Source organism: Phacochoerus africanus, chromosome 4, assembly GCF_016906955.1.
Source record: "Phacochoerus africanus isolate WHEZ1 chromosome 4, ROS_Pafr_v1, whole genome shotgun sequence".
NCBI lineage: Eukaryota > Metazoa > Chordata > Mammalia > Artiodactyla > Suidae > Phacochoerus > Phacochoerus africanus.
Genome location: NC_062547.1, coordinates 102,913,449 through 102,927,381, shown reverse-complemented (window position 1 = coordinate 102,927,381; position 13,933 = coordinate 102,913,449). Strand labels below are relative to the sequence as shown.

The 13,933-nt window shown below is 37.5% G+C and overlaps 1 long non-coding RNA gene across 4 annotated transcripts in view; it reads right to left on the bottom strand.

Annotated features, from left to right (window-relative positions):
- LOC125126182 (uncharacterized) overlaps nt 1-13,933 on the bottom strand; it is a 255,757-nt gene that overhangs the window by 21,638 nt on the left and 220,186 nt on the right. For all 4 annotated transcript variants that reach the window (XR_007134539.1, XR_007134540.1, XR_007134538.1 and 1 more), the window contains exon 4: nt 2,237-2,324. This is a non-coding gene — a long non-coding RNA (uncharacterized LOC125126182). The remainder of the gene's footprint in view (nt 1-2,236; nt 2,325-13,933) is intronic.

Here is a 13,933-nt window from a genome sequence, read left to right as displayed (position 1 = left end):
TATTTCAAGTGGGGTGAAAACTGAACCCCTGTGTTCAGTTAGAATTCTGGATCCTAAGCAATTTATCCTCCTTGATGAGTTGCAAAATAGACATCTCTAGAGAAGAGGAAATCTACTGTTCTCTTCCTTCTGGATTCCCCTAAAGGAGTATTTCATCTCCTTTGCCATCCTGTCCTTATATGGAGAGCAACAGGGGCAGGAGGAGGTGGAGAAGGTAAGAACTGAAGCACATAGACTATCTGCAACACAGATAATATGTAAACATTCCACTGATGTGGCAGTATTTTTCTATTACTGCAGGATTACCCTGAATGATGCTGATATCCAGAGCCAGTGCCCCACAGGCTAATTGCTTCATATAGGAATTTTATGTTTTAGGAGGTGTTTCATGTTATACAGCGGTCTTATATGTTATCATAATTAGGAACAATAGAAAACATTAACTGAACTTTGTACCTTCCTTGAATGATTAAGTTATACTTTAAAGTGAGGTTAATAAATAACCAAAAAGAAGGCTATCAAAGAACTAACCCTAGCATAGTAAACTGTACTAAATGCCCCATGCAAGCTGAGAGATTAAAAAAACACTAACTTTAGACCAAAAATTATCTCACATGTGCCAAAAAGCTGTACTATAAGGGAATTGATCCTTCCACCCAACTCCTGCTCCAGTAAGACCTCAAGATAAAATAAACAGTTCTTCCCATGTTGCCCTAAAACCTCAAATTCCCAATATTAGTAATCTCAATTATGTTGTCAATTATTTATTATTAATTGTATTAGGCCTTAAATCTCCTTTTTGGAACAAAATTCAATATTAACTTTTTGAAAAGAAGCAAAAAAGACAAATACATAAATAAATCATAATTGGAAAGAGTTTACTCTTTCACCTAAAGATTTGATCCTTTTGAAACTATAACTTCCTTTGGAAGAGAGAGGTGGTATTTTAAGCAGTGTTCAGTCATTTTCTCTTTAGTGTAAATAAGTTCTCGAGTCTTTCTTAAGAATAGATTTTGCTAGAAGATAAAAGTAATATTCCCACTCCCATCCCCTAACCCCGCCTTTTCTGAAAGGCAAATATGCCAGAACATTCCTTGTCCTGATTTTGGCCCAAGAACAGGACTGCTTTTCCTTTAAAACTGAATGCCAGAATCTTTCTTTCTCAAAAGTAAATGCTGAGGTATACTCATCTTCCATTTTATGAAAAGAAATCATATTTAAATCTCTGATTTTATAGGAACTTCTCCCTCACACTCCTTTCTTATATTCAAAGGCAAATCATCAATTAACCATCCTCTAGTTACATCATCCACAAGCATAAAATGTTAAAGCATTTTTGTCAAACAAATTACAGAAAATCAGTCCCTTTATCTCTAGGAGTGTTTATGAGTTTTCTTGTCCTGTAAGCTTTCCCCCTCTCCTGTCTTTAAGTCAAAACATCAGATCAATAATACATGATATGCAAACCTTGCAATTTCAGGCTCAAGAACGATATGGAGCATGCAAAATGGACATTTTAGCACACAGTTGTGCTTTGTGGAAACTATGGTGTAATATCCTGAAAAATAATTTCAGGTCATAAAAATGCAGTGTACCGACCCCCTGGAAAGAATCGTGTTCACGGGTCCCGGAATGATGTCTGTTGTCCAACACCCTCACTCCACGTCTGAGCCCTTTCGCTCCATGTGGTTTTTCCCTCAGGGATCATTATTGGGTTTCATAATGATTAGTTTGTGTATGAAAAAGGAAAGCTCAAGACTATAATTTCATACATACTTAAAAAAAAACATATAAAGAAAATTCAGTAGTGAGACAAGTAATCTCCTGGAGCCTGCTGTGACCAAGAGTATACCTGTGAGAGGGACAAGCTGATAAATGAATGTCTCAACACTCAAGGGGACAAACCACAAAGAAGAAAGCTTTGTATCCCTCTAGCTTAGCGAACTTGGCCTTCCCAGCCCCCCCTTCAGACATGAGGAGAGCACCCACCAAGAAGCAAACAGCAGCCATTAAAGCAAAAAAGTATTGGACCATGCAAGTCAGAAATTCAACAGTAAGGAGAGGAGGAATATTTCTTTTAATTTTGGCAACCTCATACTTAAAGACATAATTATCAATAAAGACCTAAGTGAAGGATAGACTGATGCAAATTGGGACTGAAAGCGAGGCTCCCCAGGTAAAAGGCGGCTTGAGCACAGAGAGCCTGGAGGAGGAGTTAGGAAGGCAGGGCACATACCTGGTGAATGGATCTTTAGCATCACAGCTGCAAAGCCTCCTCCTTTCTCTACAGATTAAAGTCCTCTTACCAGGAAAGGTAGCATAGCCTAAGGAAGAGAAAAAGCTGGCTTAAATCCTGGGGTGGGGAGTTCCTGTTGTGGCACAGTGGAAAGGAATCTGACTAGTATCTGTGAGGATGAAGGTTCGATCCCTGGCCTTGCTCAGTGGATTAAGTAAGGATCCAGCGTTGCCATGAGCTATGGTGTAGGTCATAGATATGGCTCAGATTCCACGTTGCTGTGGCTGTGGCATAGGCCAGCAGCTACAGCTGTAACTGGACCCCTAGCCTGGGAACTCCCATATGCCGCACATGTGGCCTTCAAAAAGAAATATATATATATATTCTAGTTGGTCCCTCACTCTCTGTGGGACCTGGAGCAAATTACTTACTAGCTCTGTACCTGTTTCCTCACCTGTGAAGAGGGATAACAATAAGAGAAACACTCTAAGAAGACCCTGGGCAACAATGCTTGGCACATATCAATCACTCAATAAACATTAGGTTTTATTATCTTCTCTTTTTCATTTTTTATTTTTAGGGATGCACCTGCAGCATATGGAAGTTTCCAGGCAAGGGATCAAATTGGAGCTGCAGCTGCCAGTCTACACCACAGCCACAGCAACATAGGATCTAAGCTGCATCCACAACCTACACCACAGCTTATGGCAACACCAAATCTTTAACCTACTGAGTGAGAATGGAGATCAAACCTACATCCTCATGGATACTAGGTGGGTTCTTAAACTGCTGAGACACAATGGAAACTCCCAGATTTTATTATCTTCTTATCAACAGCCAGGTCAACATATTACTTCCCTTAAAAAAAAAAAAAAAAAAAGATGTTGAAAATACGTTCCACCCCCTCCAGTTGTACTTGGGATTTAATGAAATGGAAAGGTAACTTGTTCACCCTCCCTTCCTATTTTGGAATAAATTGAGGCATTTTCTACATTTTTATTTATATTCATCTCTGTGTTCCTCTATATACCAAAAAAAAAAAAATCCCTCAAAACAACAGCATAAAAATTAAGATCTATGTGTCTTTTAGGGTTGGCAGATGAGAGGGGAGACACTGGGAGTCTGTGTTCTTCTGGGGACAGAAAATTAAGTGTTGGAAATTGGGAAAGAGAATCTGTAGGAAGAAAATCAGAAATGGCAGAAACAACTTGAGTATTATTCTCTGGATTTTAACTGGATGTACACCATTTGGCCTGATAATGCCCAAGTTGTCCTGCACAATCATCTAACCTAGGAATTCTCAACTAAGGGCAGCAGTAAGCTAAGAGCAGGGAGAAATGAAACTAATGATATTTGCTGGACACCTGAATATTAAGGCTGAAAAATACAAGTTCAAGAATCATGTTGTAAGAGTCATACATGTGATTTTGACAAACATTCCCTCAGTCAAAATTTTACTGTAGGAGTTCCCATTGTGGCGCAGTGGTTAACGAATCCAACTAGGAACCATGAGGATGTGGGTTCAATTCCCGGCCTTGCTCAGTAGGTTAAGGACCTGGCATTGCTGTGAGCTGTGGTATAGGTTGCAGACATGGCTCAGATCCCGTGTTGCTGTGGCTCTGGTGTAGGCTGGTGGCTGCAGCTCCGATTCGACCCCTAGCCTGGGAAACTCCATGTGCCACGGGAGTGGACCAAGAAATGGCAAAGACAAAAAACAAAACACAAAAAAAACTTTACTCTAAAAAGCCATCATCTCTAGACTGAACCAATGTTACGGCCTTCCAGCTGGTCTTCCTCATTCCACTTTTACCTGACTGTGGTCTGTTCTCTACAAAGAGACTGATTAGATGGGAAACTAATCCAACCAGTATCCATGAGGATGCAGGTTCGATCTCTAGCCTCGCTCAGTGGGTAGATGATCTGGCGTTGCTGTGAACTGTGGTGTCGTGAAGATGAGGCTTGGATCCCAGGTTACTGTGGCTGTGGCTGTGGCTGTGGCTGTGGCATAGGCTGACAGAGCTCTGATTTGACACCTAGCCTGGGAACTTCCATATGCCATGGGTGCTGCCCTATAAAGCAAAAATAAATAAATAAAAATAAAAAAGAAAGAAAGAAAGAAGAGGACCCCAATAGCTATCCGATTCTTTTAATTTCCTTACAGCACTTGTCCCTAGCTGAAACTCTTTATATATTTTCCTATAAGTTTGTTTTCTCTTTCCTTTTATCAGAACATTGATGCATGGGAGCATAGATCTTGTTTACCCAATGTCCAGTATTGTATCTGGCATAAAGTTAGCTCCCACTAGGTTTTTGTTGAATATGTAAATGAATAACATGCATATAGAGCCTTGCTGTTAAAAGAAGAGACAGAAAATGTGTTTATGAGAATATATTTCTAAGGCATTGAATGGCTCAATGGATAATTGAAAAAATTTTCCCAAGGGTTAGACTTTCAAAAAAATTGAGCAATGTTTATATATTCAGTTGATTGAAGCCATAAAGAATTAGATCCCTAGCCTGGGAATCTCCATATGCCGCCAGTGCCCCCCCCATCCCAAGAAAGGCTTTCCAGGTGTTACTGAGGCCTACCAGGCTTAGAAAACAACTTAGTTTTTTTAGTCCAGTACACTTTAATCCACATTTCTTTTATTTTTTAAATGAAGTAGAGTTAATTTACAATGTTGTATTAGTTTCAATTGTATAGTAAAGTGATTCAGTTATATTTATATATTATATATATAATATATACATTCTTTTTTAGATTCTTTTCCATTATAGATTATTATAAGATATTGAGTAGAGTTCCCTGTGCTATATAGTAGGTCCTTATTATTTACCTATTTTATATATAGTAGTGTGTATATGTTAATCCCAAACTCCTAATATACCATATTTCTAAGTTTTGAGCTCTTCCAGAGGGGATAATCCCATCTCCATATAGTGTGTTAATGTCTGTTGGAAAGGTCTGATTGTCAGAAAGCTTTTGTTTACTTTAAATTGAAATGGGTCAGCTTCAGTTTCCTCCTCTATGTCTATAGCTCTTCCCTCTGGCATAATAAGGGGTATTATGTATATGAAAGCGCTTCATGCATTTTAATGCATTTAACTTCAGGTACCCATATGTTTTTCTTCTATAGCTAAAGAGCCGGTTTCCCAAGCAATTGCTCTATCATCCAAGGTATCACTGTGCTCTCCTGTACCATCAATACTCTCTTTTCAGAGCCTTCCCCTCCACCATTGTCAGAACTAGGGTCTCTAACCCAGCTCTGAGCCACTTCACCCCCCTAACAATGGAGCAACATGTTGCCAGAGATCATATAGAACTGCACACACCCTACACTGTTATCTCTCAAATGTTGACATGCCAAATGATGGCACAATGTGAAGAAATTGTCAACAGTCCATGGCAAAAGCAGAAAAGTGGCTAAGTTCATTCGATCTAAGAGATTGTTGGGCTTTCTTTCTATATTATGTTCTGCCAGGTCCTTTAGAAATTTAATTTTTGTTTTAAATGAAACTGTAGGGATAATAGGTAGCTTGCATGGTTGGTTGGTGTGTTATACTAGTCAGCCATCCAGTGTTGATGAGTCCTATTTCTTTTAAGAGTTGTACTGGTACATGAAGACCAAAATCTGGGAACCACTGCCCCAGGTAACCAATATCCCTAAAGGTATATTGCCTCCTGTACTGATATACCAATGTTCTCTCCTTCAACTCTTGCCTGTGGAACACCTACCACTTCACAAGACACAGTGGCTCACAAATCATTAGATTCAATAGAGTTTTATGAAAATACAGATTCCTGAGGCCCACCACCAGAAATTAGTAGGTCTGAGGTGAGGCTTGGTATCTGTATTTTTTAAAGCTCCCCCAAATGATCCTGATGTTCAACCAGGGTTAGAAAGCTCTTTCATTATACATGTTTATTCACTATTCATCCCTTCTATGTATTCAGAACTTAATATCACCAGGAAGCGGGGCTGATTAGGAAGGCAGGAGTATGGTCAAATGCATTAAAGCAGCTAGGCAGTTCTTGATATATAAATGTTTAACCAGCTTCCTCCCTTAGGTGTGGACACATTTGCAACTGCTTTCCTCTCTTCCTCTGATAGCCTTTCTCTTACAGACCAGGTGTCCTCTGTTTTAGGTTTAGGCACACTTGCTCTACCTGTCCAACTCTACCCAACAAACTGACCTCAACACTCTTGGGTCTTATCAATATACCTATTAAAGGATAGGACCCAGAACTGGGCATAATACTAACACATAATAATCCCTTTAATGATCTGAACACTAAACAATTATTATTATAGCCTCAGATCATATTCACTTTCACCAGCAAACTGATATTACTTGAGGTTTGAAACAATCCATACTATCTGCTTTAACCTGAAATTCAGCAAGCAGATCTCCTTCATCCAGTACAACTGATGTTTGAAAATACAACTTCAAGTTACATATATATTCAAGTAACACAACTTCAAGTTATATATTCTATCACATTTGCTTCAGTATCTTTTCAACAGATTATATCATTTGCAATTCTAATTTTGCCATCCAACACATTGAATCTCTTTTCCAGAGAGTGTCTTATGTAATGGCTCTTATGTAAACTTGAGAAATATAACATCTATGCAGTCATGCAAACAACTGATAACATATATTTTAACAATGATGGCAGAAAACAGTGTTGCTTAAAGATTCTGCTTGGAAGTAGCATAATGTCACTTCTTACATTCCATTGGCCATAGTAAGACACATGGCCAAGCCCTTCTGATGAGCTGGGAAGTAAAATCTTCCTGTACAGAAAGGCTCAATTGAAAGGTACCTGCAGGAAAGGGTAGCACATACTTAAAACACATTATATAACCTATCATCTTCCACCTTCCCCTTTTTGAAAATTGGGGTCTTACAAATCTTTTTCCAATCTTTTGAATTCTTTTCCCTGTTTCCCAAAATTTCTCAAAGACTGTAATAGTACTATGGTCATATCAATGAGACTGCTTAATGCCTACAATGCAATTTGTCTTGGCCTGGGATTTGAATTCCTCTAAAATATTTAAGTTATCATTAAGTTTCTCTTATGGTGGATGTCAATGACCTCTTAACACAATGATCTCTCAATGCTGCCAGTTTAAAGGTCACTCTTCTTGGTATAGGCAGAAAAAAAGCGGAAGTACAGTGTTTTCTTTCAACATGACACCCTCATTCTCAAGCAATGGACCTATAATTTTCATCTATCTATTGTTCTGAAAATAGCTCTAAAGATTGCTGCTGCTGTCTCTAGTGGTTTTTGTGAGCCTCAGCTAATCCTTGGCTTTAACTCTCTTGAAATTCCTTCCTATTCCTTTTTCTCTGTATGTATATTCTCCTATCCACAATTTACACAGCTATCACCCTTATCAGACAGCTTAGAGTGCAAATATGCAAGGTTCTCTACCTGACTCCTCATCTGCCTTCCATTGAGAGTATTTTTAATTGTGTAGACATAATTCCATAATTCAGCCTTCCTCATCACCATGGAATTAAATTCATTTTTTTTTGTCTCTTCTTGAAAATGTCTTTATTTCTTTTTTTTTTTTTGTCAGTGTCCATGGCCTGTAAAGGTTCCCAGGCCAGGGACTGAACCCATGCCACAGCAGGTACCAGGCTGCTGCAGTGACAACGCAGGATCCTTAACCCACTGTGCCATAAGGAAACTCCAAAAAAATCTGTATTTCTTAAAGAATATATTTCATCAGCTATTACTTGATTTTCCTTATTTATTCTATCCTCATGTTTTTATTTTTTTAATAACATGATTATCAGAGGCAATGTAGCATAAAGGTTAAAAGCTAAGTCTCAGGAGATGCAATTTGAATCTTGGCTTTTTTACTCATAAGTTGTGTGACCTTGCACAAGTTAGTTAACCTTTCTGTGCCTCAGTTTCCTCATCTGTAAAAATGGGAACAATTATAGTGCTATCCTTATAGTATTAGTGTAACAACTGAATGAGTTAATATATGTAAAGTACTTGGAGCAGTGCCTGGCACATATGTAGCCCTATGTGCTGGTTAATATTGAGTCATATAGTTAAAATGCCTCAGGCATGGTAGTTTTCAGCTTCTGCTGGATATAGAAGTTATAACTGCTTACAGTTTTATAGGGTAGTATTTTTCTATAGAATAATTCCTTTAAAAGATCACTGAGGTACTCATCAAACTGGGAAGCAGTACCAATAGCAAGAGTATGAGAAAGGAGTTCCAGATCAGAAGAGTGGGCTGACAACTCAGGTTGTCTTATCTTCTTCCTGAGACAATGAAGATAATAAAGAAATCCACAAGAGAATGAAGCCTTCACAACAAACAGAACAAGAAAGATGAATCAACAAATTCCTAGGAATGGAAAGCAGACAGAATCCTAGGGCTACGTGAAATGGAGCACAGGAGGCAGCAGCACGAAACAGCAGGAGGGGCCACAACAAAGCATGGAGCCTAATTTCCAATAGAATGGTGGAGAGGCTCCCAGCTCAAAGGGAAGAGATACAGTGGTGGACGTGGATGGTGAAAATAGTGAGTCACTGAAGATATTCAATAAAATAGCTGCACTAGTTCACACACATACACACACATACACTTTCATACATCTAATATACCCAGGACCTCTGCATGCAGAATAAAAGGCAACCCAGTATTCACTTTTATGAGAGAAAAGCAGTGTAGGTACCTAAAGGAATTTAGTAAGCTGCCTAGGAAAAGTGTAGACTGCTAGTGTGAACTCTGGGTTCCCGGTCTCACACGCTCACCCTTACGAAAATCCTGCAGATTACAAGCCCTACCTATATATACTAAGAGTCTTCAATTCAGGGAAGAGGCATCCTGGGGAAATAAACAGGCCTAAGAGCAAGCATCCTAAGAAATCTGCATCCCAATCTGGAATAAACAACCTAAACATTTAGCCTAAAATAGGAACTGATAAGCAAGGACTACCACACATATGAGGAAGAACAACAGCATTAAAAAAAAACCGATCAAGATAAAATCAGAGCCATAGACCCAGGAGAATTTAGTGGAAGTGCAAAGAACAGAATAAGTGTTTTTCTCATTCTAATTAGACTCCTCATTAGTTTACAAATGATGTTGTAACCTTAAAAACAAGAAAAAGAATCTACAAAAATGAGACGGATCACAGTAAGAGCTCTTAAATTTTTTTAAAATCGAAAATCAAAAATTCATAAGAAGATAGTAAGATAAAAAGAATATGAGAACATAGAATGGAAAAATTAGAATATGAAACAAATGACAGAGAAGACAAGAGTCACAAAATATCAATCCACAAAGTTCAATGTTCAACACGGTGGGGTTCCAGAAGGAGAATAGAGGAAATAGAGTTAAGTGTATTTTTAAAAAATGAGGAAAACATAGAAAGATACAACCATCACACTGAAAGAGCCAATGAATATCATCATTGTCGTGCAATCGTGTACAGTATTGATTCAAGAAATACATCTAAAGTTGAGGGAATGAGAAATAAAACATACTATTATCTCAGACCTGGAAAAAGAACCAATAGAAAATCTAAAATTATTAAATAGTGCCAAATAATGGGAGAAAGAATGAGTAGTGTCTAAATAAGATAAGTCCACAATATTCAGAAATGGAAAATATCAAAGTTGATTTAATCAAGAAACAACAGTTTAAAAATATTACTATGTTTATGTAATAAACCACTGAAAAAGTTACAAGCGATTTCAACTGAGAAGAATGTGATTTGTAAAAATGAGAGAGGGCGTTCCCTTCGTGGCTCAATGGTTAACAAATCCGACTAGGATCCATGAGGTTATGGGTTCAATCCCCGGTCTTGCTTAGTGGGTTAAGGATCCAGCGTTGCCATGACCTGAGGTCACAGCTTGGATCTGGCATTGCTGTGGCTGTGGTGTAGGCTGCAAGTGAGGCCTTAAAAAAAAAAAAAAAAGGAGAGAGAACAGTATATTTTATGATACTATACTAAATCCTTCTATACTAGATGGGTTTTTTTACTTAGTGTCTCACTCTTTACTCAGGCTAGCACTTTTTGTGTGCAACATTAAGACTATAAAGGCCTATATAGACAGCAAGTAGTGAATCATGTGAGGAAACAGCATGACCCATGGCCAGGCTCTATGGGGGAGTGTAGACAGCTCTGGGTAGGAGAGTGGATCAGTGACTGGGCTGACCGAAGGTGAGTGTCATCCCTTGGGTAACTACAAAGGCATTTGGAGTCTCCTTCCAAAACCCCAAGCAAGAATCTGTTTTCAGCTTGACTGAGCTGCCAAGACTTCAATACTTTAGGAGAGATGAGGCTATTCATGGGGTGCCATTCACCACTATCAAGGTCAGATTTCAGTACCTCTGATAAGCTCTAACCTTGTATTGGAGCTTAAAGGAAATAAAACACAACACTTTTGTAGTTGTTTTTAATTCCAGTAGTCTCAGCCACTGAGTTGAACTATTCAACAAAAATGACTGAGCATCTACTTTATGCAAAGTACCATGGGAAATGCACAGATAAACGAGGCAGATATGTTCTCTCAGGGGGCCAAGGAACTGCTGAGCGAGAGAGAATTGTACACACCTAGTTTTAATACAAGACTGAATGCAAGTGAATTGGAGCATAAAGAAGGAAGCAAGTGTTTCCAATTTAGGAAGGGATTAGGAAAGACTAAGTGAGAAGATGTCAGAAGTGAGCTGGGATCCCGGGCCTTGAGGCAACAGGATGCCTGCTGGCTAGTGCTGTGCTGCAGCTGTGACTTGGGATGTAATTTTATCTGAGCTGTACCTGCTCTAGCCAATGACAATTCTGGTATCCCTAATTTGGAGTGGCTCTGAATTTCTGTGATTAAATGCTACATTCATTTCAAATGCCTTGCTTACCAACACACACGCATTGTCCTCGGAAAATACAAATGGGTGAAGTATAAATCTAGCAAAGAAAAGTCTGTGTTGTGGTATAAGCAAAGCAGAATTCATTCATAACTCCAACTAAATCCAAAATTCTGGGTGGTTTCTATTTTTAATACTATATGTCAATATGTACTCATGTCCATATGTCTGCAATCTGCCCTCAAGTCCAGAAGATTAAAGAGCCAGAGAATGTTAAAATTGGAAAGGACCTTGACTATTATTCAATACAATCCTATCATTTTACAGATGAAAAAACGGGGCCAAGATAGAGTAAATGTGACTTCCCAAGGTTATGAAACCACAAGGAACAAAGCCTGGACTTAAATTAAGTTTTCAAATGCAGGTCTAGAAGCTCTTTCTTCTCGATACCATGCTGAAAGAAAAATGAGAGGATATGAAAAGAATCAAAGATAACAAAGAAATTAAAAGTAATTCTTAAGTTATTGGCAATAGATGTAGAATTATCAGTGTGTCTGAAATAAATCTAAACAGCTTTTAAGGGATCTATTTTTCTTGAGACTTTTTTCTACTTGGACAAAATGTATACATATTGGCTACCAAAATACATAATATTTCTTTTCAAACTATTTTAATTTTTATATTATTTATATTATTAAATAATTATTAAAAGTACACATTTTTGTTCTGTTAAAGTAGCCAGGAAAATGGTAATTAGCTAATCTCCACTTATATATCAGTTTTGGTTTTATCAAAGCAGAAACAGGAAATATTTTTAAATAGGTACTCTTATATATAGTTTTGGTTTTATCAAAGCAGAAACAGGAAATATTTTTAAATAGGTACTCTCTTAATATTTACATTCAAAGACATATTTTTAAAATAGACTGTATTAGAGCAGAGACTGTGTTGTGTTTGCTTCTGACTATCTGCATCTACCAGCATCTATTACAGAACCTGGCTTATGGAATATACGCAATAAATATTAGTTGAATAAATAAATTAATTAATATTATATTGCATTAAGATCCTCCATCAGCCTTTGTATATTACACATTTATGTTCAATATTTATACGGCAAAAATCTGACATATAACACTAATATTTGGAAGAGTTCAAAACTTTGGCTACCCTTGATTTAAAAGCAATCTGTCCTTTTCCAAACAAGACTCCATGATTAAAGGTCTTTTTCTAGATCCACCTATAATTAAATCCTACATAATATCCAGAGCCTATGTAGAAGTAGAATGCTGCTTTCCCCCTTTCTTTACCCCAACCCAGAGGCGGGTTCTAGGGACGAAGCCCATCCTTGGTTTCAGACCCTACTCCCAAGCACAAGGGAGGACTTCTTATTTGGCGGAGAGTCTTCAGTTCAAATCACAACATGCTCCTCAATAGTGCCCTACAAACTACTAACAGGCTAATTAGGAGACACCCTAGGAATTATGAAGGGAATTTCTAACCCAGAGGGCTATTTGCCAGGGCATAAAATGTGCAAGGAAAGAGAAAAAGAGAAAGACTCAAAAGTTTTATCAAGAATATTAAGAACCTCACTGAGAAAGTTTTATAAAGATGGAATTTTTCAACCATGAGGACTTTAAATGTTATGCATATAAATAGGAAGTTAACACAGCTCTTATCTTCCCTATTTTATAGAAATGAGATAAATATTGTGTTTTGAAAACCAGTGTCACTGAGGTTTTCCAATAGTTTAAAAAAACAACAAATGAAATTGCCACTTCTAATCTTCCTTGGTATGTTTATACAACAACCAAAAAAGAAATGCTATAACCTCTAAACTGTCTATTTTAATGTCTGTGTATTTATGCAACTAACTAAAAATGAAATGTTGCAAGCTTGGCCCTTTTTACAGTTACTTGTATATAAAGTCGCTTAAAGTATAAAATGATATTTTCCCCCCATTTCTCTAATAAAGAAATAACCACAAACAAAATATTGAGAAAAATAAAAATAAAACCACAAGATCAAAAGTTGGGGAAGTTGCGTTTTTCTTAAATCTGCTTCTACCCCTGAATCACCAGTGATGCTCCAGCTGTCTGCACCTCACTTTTCTCCTTTTGAGAAATGAGAACCTGAGTCACAGATACATGATAGAGAGAAATGAGAAAAAAAAACCAGCAAATGGTGGCTTACCAATATTGGTAAGCCTCTTGGGAGGTTAACTGTGGCTCCTCAAGACCATTTGATGCCTGGTGTCCCATATCCACTTCAGAAGGTAAGAGTACCCCGAGGAAAGAGTCAAAGGACAAAAGGAGACCCTGATGTTTAGAACATGGAAAGTCATCAAGATTTGCCCAAAATTACATTTTTTTCTCTTTTTTTTTTGATTTTTTAATGATTTTTTATTCTTTCCATTATAGTTGGTTTACCCAATTTTCATTTTTAAAGAAAAAATATTGCCACTGACTCCAGAACAAGAAAAATCCTGATGTGCAACTTTTGGACTTTTCTAATGAAACTGAATCAAATTAATCTGGAAAATTTCATCCCAGATGAAGATTTTAAGAGAGTCTACCAGGGAATGAAAAAAGACCAGCTTGAGCATTTTATAAATATAACCATGTTTCCTGTTGTGAATATTCTCAGAGACACTCATGCATTCTTTATCTGATAGCAAGAAGATAAAACAAGTACAACAGGATGTAAAAAACAAAAAGAAAAGGTATTTAGAAATAACTTTGCATATAAACATACATTAGCATATAGAACAATTATCTTAAATAAACCGATTTGCTTGGCGGCATGATTCTAGATGCAGTTTGGGCTTGCCCTGGATTCTGGAGGATGGACAACTGAA